The sequence below is a fragment of the Rhamphochromis sp. 'chilingali' genome (assembly GCF_963969265.1).
Source record: "Rhamphochromis sp. 'chilingali' genome assembly, chromosome: 2".
NCBI lineage: Eukaryota > Metazoa > Chordata > Actinopteri > Cichliformes > Cichlidae > Rhamphochromis > Rhamphochromis sp. 'chilingali'.
Genome location: NC_137930.1, coordinates 62,280,922 through 62,289,506, shown reverse-complemented (window position 1 = coordinate 62,289,506; position 8,585 = coordinate 62,280,922). Strand labels below are relative to the sequence as shown.

The following is an 8,585-nucleotide window of genomic DNA, read 5'->3' as shown; positions in this document are numbered from 1 at the left end:
AAGTACACAATCTATATACAGTGAAAAATTGAAGAGCCTGATATTATGTAGGGTTTTGGTGAAAATTCCTCTGCAAATGATCCAGAAATGTTATAAAAAAAATAAAATCTCTTTCTCAAACCTGGCTCATTTTTTGTATTGATTTCAGTTCACTTACACATTTACAGGAATCTGTTGCCTTCCTGTGCTGTTATACGGTAAACCATCACTGATGATGACTAACCATTTCTGGTCATTGTGAAGTTTTCCAAACCTCAAGTCTGTGAAATAAAACCCCTCTGTTTTCCTTGTGTTCCAATCATCCGGTATATATTCCATTTTTGCCTCATGTAGATGACCATAAGCTCTTGTCTTAACTGGAATTGTAATGGTGAATTTCCAGTATTTGTCTTTGTGAACAGATTTTGTCATACTATTGCTTAAATCTGGGATTCCAGTATGCAGTAAATCATAATTAAGATATTGTGATAATGCAAAATCTCAGGTTAGGGCTCAATCCTAATCTAGGATAATGTTTTTGATAGCTATAACATACATATTACATATGTTTCTCAAGATACTGATACTTTCAGGGTCAATCAAATTTTGAAAATTTGGTGAAGAGACGCATGAGAATACAAGTTGAACAGCAGCCACCCCAGGAAGTTTACTTGGCTCACTGGATAGAAATGTAAGTTTATCTATTGGTCTAATATTTCTAATATCTTACAAAATTGATAATAGACCACTAAATTTGGAAAAGGGTAAAATGTTCATACTTATGGTTTCCTGAACAAGTGCTCTAGTAATGACATTGACATTATCAGCTATTATCAAATTTGAACAGACATTAATGGTTCTCCTAACTTCCTGGTAATTCCCTGACATTTAGTCAAGAACCACCTAGAAGGTGGTAATTGTGGATGACAATGTACCAGTAGTTTATTTTAAACATTTAGAAACCGTGATGACCTCTGTGCTGAATACACTAGCAGATGTTAAGATCCCAGTAACATGGCTAAACAGTGATCAAAACACTAATACTAAATAATCCCTTAATTATCACATTTAGGTTAGACCCTGGAGAGCTGTCCAGGGTCTAACCTGGCTCTCGCCTTACGATAGCTGGGCTAGACTCCAGCCCGCCCCTGACCCTGACAAGGATAAGCGGAAGATGATGGATGGATGGATGGATGGATTGATTTGGAGCACGTTGGCCAGAGAATCAGGAATATCACTGACGACACATACCATCTGCCCTATTATTAGGTACACTTGTTTTACTGATTTTCCCGCATAACCATCTCTAGTTTATATAGAATGGTATGAAAAAGAGAAACTATGCAGTGAGCGGCAGTTTACTTAACTAAAATCTTGTTGATGCAGGAGATCAGAGGAGAATGGGCAGACTGCTGAGAGCTGATATGGAGGCAACAGAAAGTCAAATAACCAATTGTTAGAATCAAAGGTTTGCAGAAGAGATTCTCCAAATGAACAATACAGTATGTCAGCTGAGAAAAGGAAACTGAGTTTATAATTCCCACATGCTTACCAAAACTGGACAAAAAAAAAGATTAGAAAAATATTTCCTGGTTGGATGACAGTCCATTTCTGCTCTAACTTTTGGATGGTACAGTCCGAATTTGGTGAAAACCCAACATGAAAGCATGTTTCCATCATGGCTTGTAGGTTGCTGCTGGTGGTGTAATGATGTGGGGGGTATTTTATGGGCATACTTTGGGCCCTTCATACCAATTTACCATTGTTTAGACATCTTTACCATATAAAATAAGACATAATGATTAAAGTAGTGTACATGGTAAAAACTAGACAAAAGCGATCATGCAGAGGTGAATGTTAAGCTTCATTTAAAATGTATCAATAATGTCCACGGATCTCAAGTGCATTAGAAGTCTGTTCCACAGCTTGGAAGCCACAATCTCAAAACCACAATCCTCTGAGATACCGCCAGCAAACACTGATCAGCTGATGACCTATGAACTGATGACCTGTAAACATATAAACCAAATATAACAAAAAAAGATATTTATTTGTCAATAAAAAATATTGCCCTGTGAATAAAATCTCTGCAGAATTTGTATCAGTGGCAAAGACATTTAAAACAAGACGTGCTGGTTTAACATCTGTATACAGATACAGAACAGAAACCTGTGTGTAAAAATCAGCACACAAAGTTCCCACGCGCAGTTTGATGACAGAGTTAAACAATCACACAAAACCACAGAGACTGCCAAATGCAGGCACAAACTGTAGATGCAGGCATTTGGGATAGTGACCTAAATATGTGAACAGTTGTTAGGTCTTAACACATTTTGGGCCACTGACATAATTTGACCCTTCTGCTGAAATCGTCCAATGACAGAAAGAGAAATGGGAATGTTGTAAACCAGACAAACAGGAACTGGGGGAGTGAGGGATGACCAGCAGAGAAGGAAGCTGTTCCAGATTCTCAACGATTACATAGTGACTCATAGGTCAAGGCTTGTAAATAGGATTTTTTTTCATGATTGGAGAGCTGACTCACACGCTACTTTGATTTTAAGTAGTGCTCCCTGGGAGTGGGGGGGAAGAGTGACGCATGGGATCGTAAAGCAGTTATCTTTGGAGTCAGGGGAGGTTTGTGGGGATGTGGCTGATGATCATTGTGGTGTATCACAATTGAGCAGCTGAAGCTGGAGCCAAGCTGGTATTTAGGATCGTGATGATGACTCAGAATCGTAATGCGGGTGTTGAAAATCTCTCATCTGCTGCACGGCTGGGTTATATTGTGAAAGCTGTTGTCAGCACTGCTCTGGCTTATCTCTTGATCAGGTTACAAGATGACTGGAGAGCTGGAGTGAATATACGCTCCTCCTTTTGACCCTTTCTAAGTTACATGCAGTAATAAAGATTGTTATGGTTACATCACAGACCACAACAAAGAGAAGAGACGGACTGCCACCGTTATAATAATTAACAAACAATATCATGAGAATAGGCTAAAATGAATGAAAAGAAGCAAAATGAGGTATGAGTGTTCGTGCATATATGTGGCACATGTTTTAGATGAAAAACTGAACGATAATACAGAGTAAGATGGTGCTGAGTGCATGGTGAGGAGCATGTATAGGCTCGCTGGTCCACGTGTAGACAGACAGAGGTTAACCGGTAGATAATAACCTTGTTGGACACCAGCCAGGTGCTCTGGATTACAGCCAATCATACTTGGCTCCACCTAGAGGAAACCCTGCAGCACATACAAAACACACAGCCCCGGGTCAAAAAGGTTCTTGTGAATTTGAGACAGCCCACTAACGGATTCTTACTGAAGTGTGTCAGTCAATTTCGATTTTAGCTACATCTCCTTTCTTTCTCCCAGTAGGTCCCAGTAATTCTGTTATTAAACTTGCATGCCTGCCTCTCAAAAAGCACCATGCATCCCTCAAATTTTGGAAAGATGATGTTAGGGTCATTAAAGCTGTAAAGTGCATCTGTGCGAGTGTCTTGCAGGTATGGAAGCCATATTATTCACTGTCACATGCAGTCACCAACCAACCATAAACATTTAAACATTTCCTATTAAATGCCTTCAGCCAAGTATAGATTTATAGAATCAGTTTAACAGTTCTGAAACCAGATGACAGTTGAAACAGTATGGAAAGCAAACTCCAACTGGATTCCATCTTTTGGCTTAGAGTAAGCTCTGTACTGCACACATATATGTACACACACACTTCAGTAAAAGCAGGTGTGTTTCCTTCATCACACAGCTGCACACCAGGGTAAGTGCGAGGTAAAGCACACGCTGTGAGTGTGGTGCATGAGTGTGAGAGCAGGAGGCAGACGGAGAAAGAATTCAGACAAATTTAGATAAACAGTGACAGGCAACAGCAGGGAGAAGAAGAACTTGTGAGTGGCAGAAGCAGAAAGAGAAAGGAAGCAGGATTTTTTTTTTTTTTTTTTTTTGAAAGAGCAAGCGATTTGCTGATTGGCAGGACTTTAAGAGGGAAAAGTAGTTTTTAGGAAAACCTTTAAAAACTGCTAGGAAAAAGGAACAGAACAAAAAGGAGCTCAGTAAAAAGAAATCGGTGGAAACAGCGCAGTGGTGAGAAAGTTTAAAACATTTTGGTGGAGTAAAGTGTTCTGATCTTTTCTCTCCTGAGGGCGTTTTTTTGGAAGCCTTTCTCATCAGTCTGGGCAGGACTCATTTGTCCCTCTAACCTTCCCATCCCTCCTCTTTTTTCCCTCTGCCTTAGTTCACCGTGACTAGCGCCACGCGATGACTGGAGGTTGAGGAGTAAGTGAGGGAAAGGGAGAGCAAGATCAAGGAGAGGAGAGACTGACACACACCTCATACATTGGAGTTTGGAGTCACTGTGCAGCCCAGAAAGGTGAGCGGAGGAGAGAATGTCTTACCTAATGTTGAGCTTTCCCAGTGTGTGTCTGCATGTGTGTGCATGTGTTTTCGTGTGTCTATATGTAAACACAGGTATCATTATGGTAGAACTGGGACTGTGAAAGCCATGTCATGCAGTGGACTGGGTGGAATTTTCTTTGAATCCACCTTAGCCTCAGAGAAGACACGTATTTATATTTGAGTATGTAAACCACTCTTGTGTTAGTCATCAGACTTTGAAGTGGCTGTGGCACCTTTTTCCTCCCTTAGATTAGAGTTTGGTGTGTGTGTGTGAATCACCAGGTGAAGCAGGTCAAAAGACAATGGAGGAAAGTCGCTGCAGCGGGGTGCACGTGTGCTGCGAGTGCCTTTGTTTTGTTTTGATTCAGTTTGAACTTTGGTTTATGAAAGATCAAACAAAAAACTTGTCCTGCTTCAGCAGTGGACAGCTAGTAAAAGAGTCAAGACCTCATCTGGTCACAATATGGTTTGCATGAACATTTTGCTGCCACATAATAAAATAAATTAAGCATTTCTTTTAAGTTTTGTATGTTTACAGGACATCAGCTGTTATGTTAGCAATGAGAAGCAGAAAACAGCTGCAACAGACTAATATTACAAGAGTCTGTGTAGACTTTGTAAGTGTGCGTTATCTTTTTTGAACACCAAAAAGTAGCAGAGAAGAAGCTACAGCGGTGATCCTGCCTATACCTGTTTGCTGTAATACTGTTTACACATTGCTTCTACATGCTCCACATTTAGACTTAAGTATTTCTTTTTTCTTCTGCCTCTCATTCACCTTCCGATTGATTCATCTCTGTGTTGTGGTTATCTTGATTTGCTTTTAGCCCACCGGTGACAGCTCAGAGCTAAGAGCTTCCAGGGTGTGGCGAGGAACCTAATGGTGGGGTTAAGGTAGAGCAGAGAGAGAGAGGTCACAGGAATGTTTGGGGTTTTTTTTTTTCGCTCACTACTTCCACAGTGAATATACCCAGCCCCCAACTTACATGCCTCCAACCAACCTGTGTTTCCTTGGCTTGCACTGAGCCCTCCACTTCCCCTCCCTTTCATCCCCACACCCACTTTATCCTCCCCTGCTCCGCAAGTGGAACCTGCTCGGTCATGCCAGTCTACCTCCCTGTGCCAGCCTGACTACCACACTCATTTGAAAGGTGGAAAACTCATCCTCACTGCTGCCAGGTGTGGCATTCCCCCTGTAAGTGTAATGCTGTATTTTGCCAGGTGTGCCATCATGATGTCTGAGTGAAGGAGACAGTTATACTTTGGGTCCTGGTCGGCGAACGCTTTGTTTCAGCAGTGAACAACATAACTCCAAAAATGCTGATCCAATATTTTGTTGCGATATGTGTACTTATTACATATTTGCTGTCCACTGCTGTCAGCGCTGTCAATTATTGCCTTAGGTTACTTTGCTCCACTTCCAAGGGAAATTGTGCGTCTATGTGTGTGTTCTGTAAGGCAGACTGAGCAGCAGCAAGGCTATAAACTTTGCAATTATGAGTTCATAAAATGTGCTATGTGTTCTGTGCATGCAAGTGTGTTTTCTAATGCTTCTGAAGTCTGTTTATTTCTTGTTGCTACCTTACTCCAAAGCATCCATAAGATTTTATATACCTTTAACAGTGACTCGAAAAGAAGGTACAAATGCAGTGATCAGTAGACAAGGTACCAGATGTGTCCATCAGCAATCAGAGTCATGTTCACAATATAGAGGGACAAAGCAGGTATTCCTTTAAAAGCTTTATAAGAGGATTGGTTGATTTATGAGGTCGTAGGCGGGAGTGAAGTCAGGAATCCAGGTGTACGGGGATGCACATGCATAATCTGATGAGAACAACAGAATGGACGAGTGATGTTTGACATGAAGTTGGTGTGCCCTGAAAATGTTGGCTGAGTGAAACAAGAAGATAAAGGTGTCATTGATAGTCAAGGGAATAAAACCCCAGGCAGTTAGCAAAAGGAGTGGTGCAGATGGAAGGAGAAGGGTGTGTCAGAGGTGGGAGACAGCACTGAAGAGTGACAGTCCAGCTGTATGACAGGCCTGCTGCCTTGAGCTCTTTAAACACCCAGAAAATGCTGCAAGAATAGAAACCATATCAGTGCTGCGGACCTTTTACCTAAGATTACTTCTCCCCCTTTTGTCCCTCCCCTTAAGATACCCTTTCCATCCTCTGTCCTCTAGCATTGTTATGTTTTTCATTAGCCATTTTCAACCTCTGAAGCTGGGCACGTTTCTGGGGCAGTCTTATATCCTTGTTTCAGATCTTTGCTGGGGTCTCTTTGACCTCTGCATATAGCGCTGCCTTCTTTTTTACTTTCTTTTATCTTGTAAATTTGGCTTAGTATCAAAGCTAATCCAATGACCGCATAATGCAGCGTGTTATTAAATCACATATAGCAGTCTCTGGAGCAGTCTTTTTTTCAAACTGCCAGTCTAAATCGGATTTGTTTTTCATTTGAAAGGCAGCTCAATTTAAAGAAAATATTTGGCATGTACCAGCCTCTTGCATTTGTATGTACATGTACAGATGTATGCACAGAGCAAGGCACACAGTGCATTCTCACTAGCTGGAAAAGCTAACACATGCAAGCCCTCACTTGCTCCCTTGCATTTATTAATTCAGGCAAGGATATCTCAATATGCCCTTAGAGATGAATTAAATAAAACCTCAACCAAAAAAAAAACAAGTAAAACACTGTTTTGTATTGTCACAGTATTTTAACGTGATGCATGCAAGGCGCTGACAAGCTGATGCAGTGTCATACACTACTTTGAAATACGAGCAGCCAAAATCTTAGAAATATTGTATTTTTTATGACTAAATCATTCCGAATTGAACTAACATTATGTATATAGACCTATATAAGTGCGGGCTTATAAAAATACTTCTGTTTTACAGTATAAATTGCTGCGTTTTAGCTTCCATTACATGATGGTGCCATTGAATGTTCGTATATTCGTCTCTGACAGGCAGCACTGCAACAAGCCCTGGTGGACCAGTAAACCTCCAAGAAAAGAGAAACAAATGGGTTTAAAGCACACAGACATAGCTGTCATAGTGCCAAATCATCAGTAAACACCACAAAGTCTCATGTAGGCAGTGCCTTAGCATTTCCTTCCAGATAAGTGTCTCATCTGCTCAGCTAGAGCAAAATACCTGGAGCTGTTTCCATTGGTCCATTCAACAAGCATTTATATAAACTGTTTACTACCTTCATTTTTTACTTGCTGTTAATGGCAACCCCAGCTTTTATCAGTTAACATTTAGTCTAAAATGAGCTATAGTTTACCAAAGTGACTGAGGAATGTTGTTTTTTTTCTACCCAGCATGACTTTCTTTCTATTTTCTCTCATGTGCTTTTTATCACGTTGTCATAAATCTCCCCCGGTAATCTTCGTTTGAAGGTGTTTAATCTGTATTTGCTTACATTTAGAGTATATTTCACTGGAACTATAATGATACGCAGTTTTATTTAGTCATTTTATGTGCTGGTTACTTTGCATGGAATGATTTAAGAGAGAAAGCTTTCTTTTTCCATATATTATTTTCAGTTTTTAGCACACTTTGTTTAGATGGTTACATTTAGGCAAAAAAAAAAAAAGTAGCTGGGTAGGTTTAGGAAAAGATCATGGTTTGGGTTAAAATGCATCCTAAAATACACACTGCCTGCCTGGCAGAAAGTTGTGGGAGCAAACTTCTCCCGTTTGCTTTGCAGGGTTGGTTTATGTGTTCAGCCCATGTCCATTTGAGTTTCAATCACAAATATGTGTATTTGTCTTCCAGATGCTTAGATTATGAATGATACAAATACTCCTAAAGTGAACAAATACAGAAAAATGTGTCTTTAACTAAAGTGTGCTGTTATGGAAACATTTTCAGGTATGCAGGCACCTCAGCCTTTAGGCCTGAGGCACTGACATATCAGCTGTACCATGCAACCCAGGACTTTCTCAGAACTTTAGCAAAGAACCAAAAGCGTGGGTGTGGAGATAATAATCCCCTGACAACTGCCCTGATTTTAGCTGTTTCCAGACACGTAACTTAATGAACCAAATTCCTGCCTAATGCCTCATCATTACAATTCCTGCAGTATAGCTTTTTTGTTGTTGTGTTGTTTGTTTGAAAAAGTACAGCCCTCACCCAGTTCACTGGAGTAAGATATACCATGTGATCCACATTGTATATGT

The 8,585-nt window shown here is 40.4% G+C and overlaps 1 protein-coding gene across 1 annotated transcript in view; it reads left to right on the top strand.

The window, feature by feature from the left end:
• The first annotated feature begins 4,235 nt into the window (after window positions 1-4,235).
• Window positions 4,236-8,585, top strand: part of znf469 (zinc finger protein 469) — a 62,988-nt gene continuing 58,638 nt past the window's right edge. The window contains exon 1 of the mRNA XM_080875746.1: window positions 4,236-4,370. The gene's annotated coding sequence lies outside the window, so the exon portion shown is untranslated. The remainder of the gene's footprint in view (window positions 4,371-8,585) is intronic.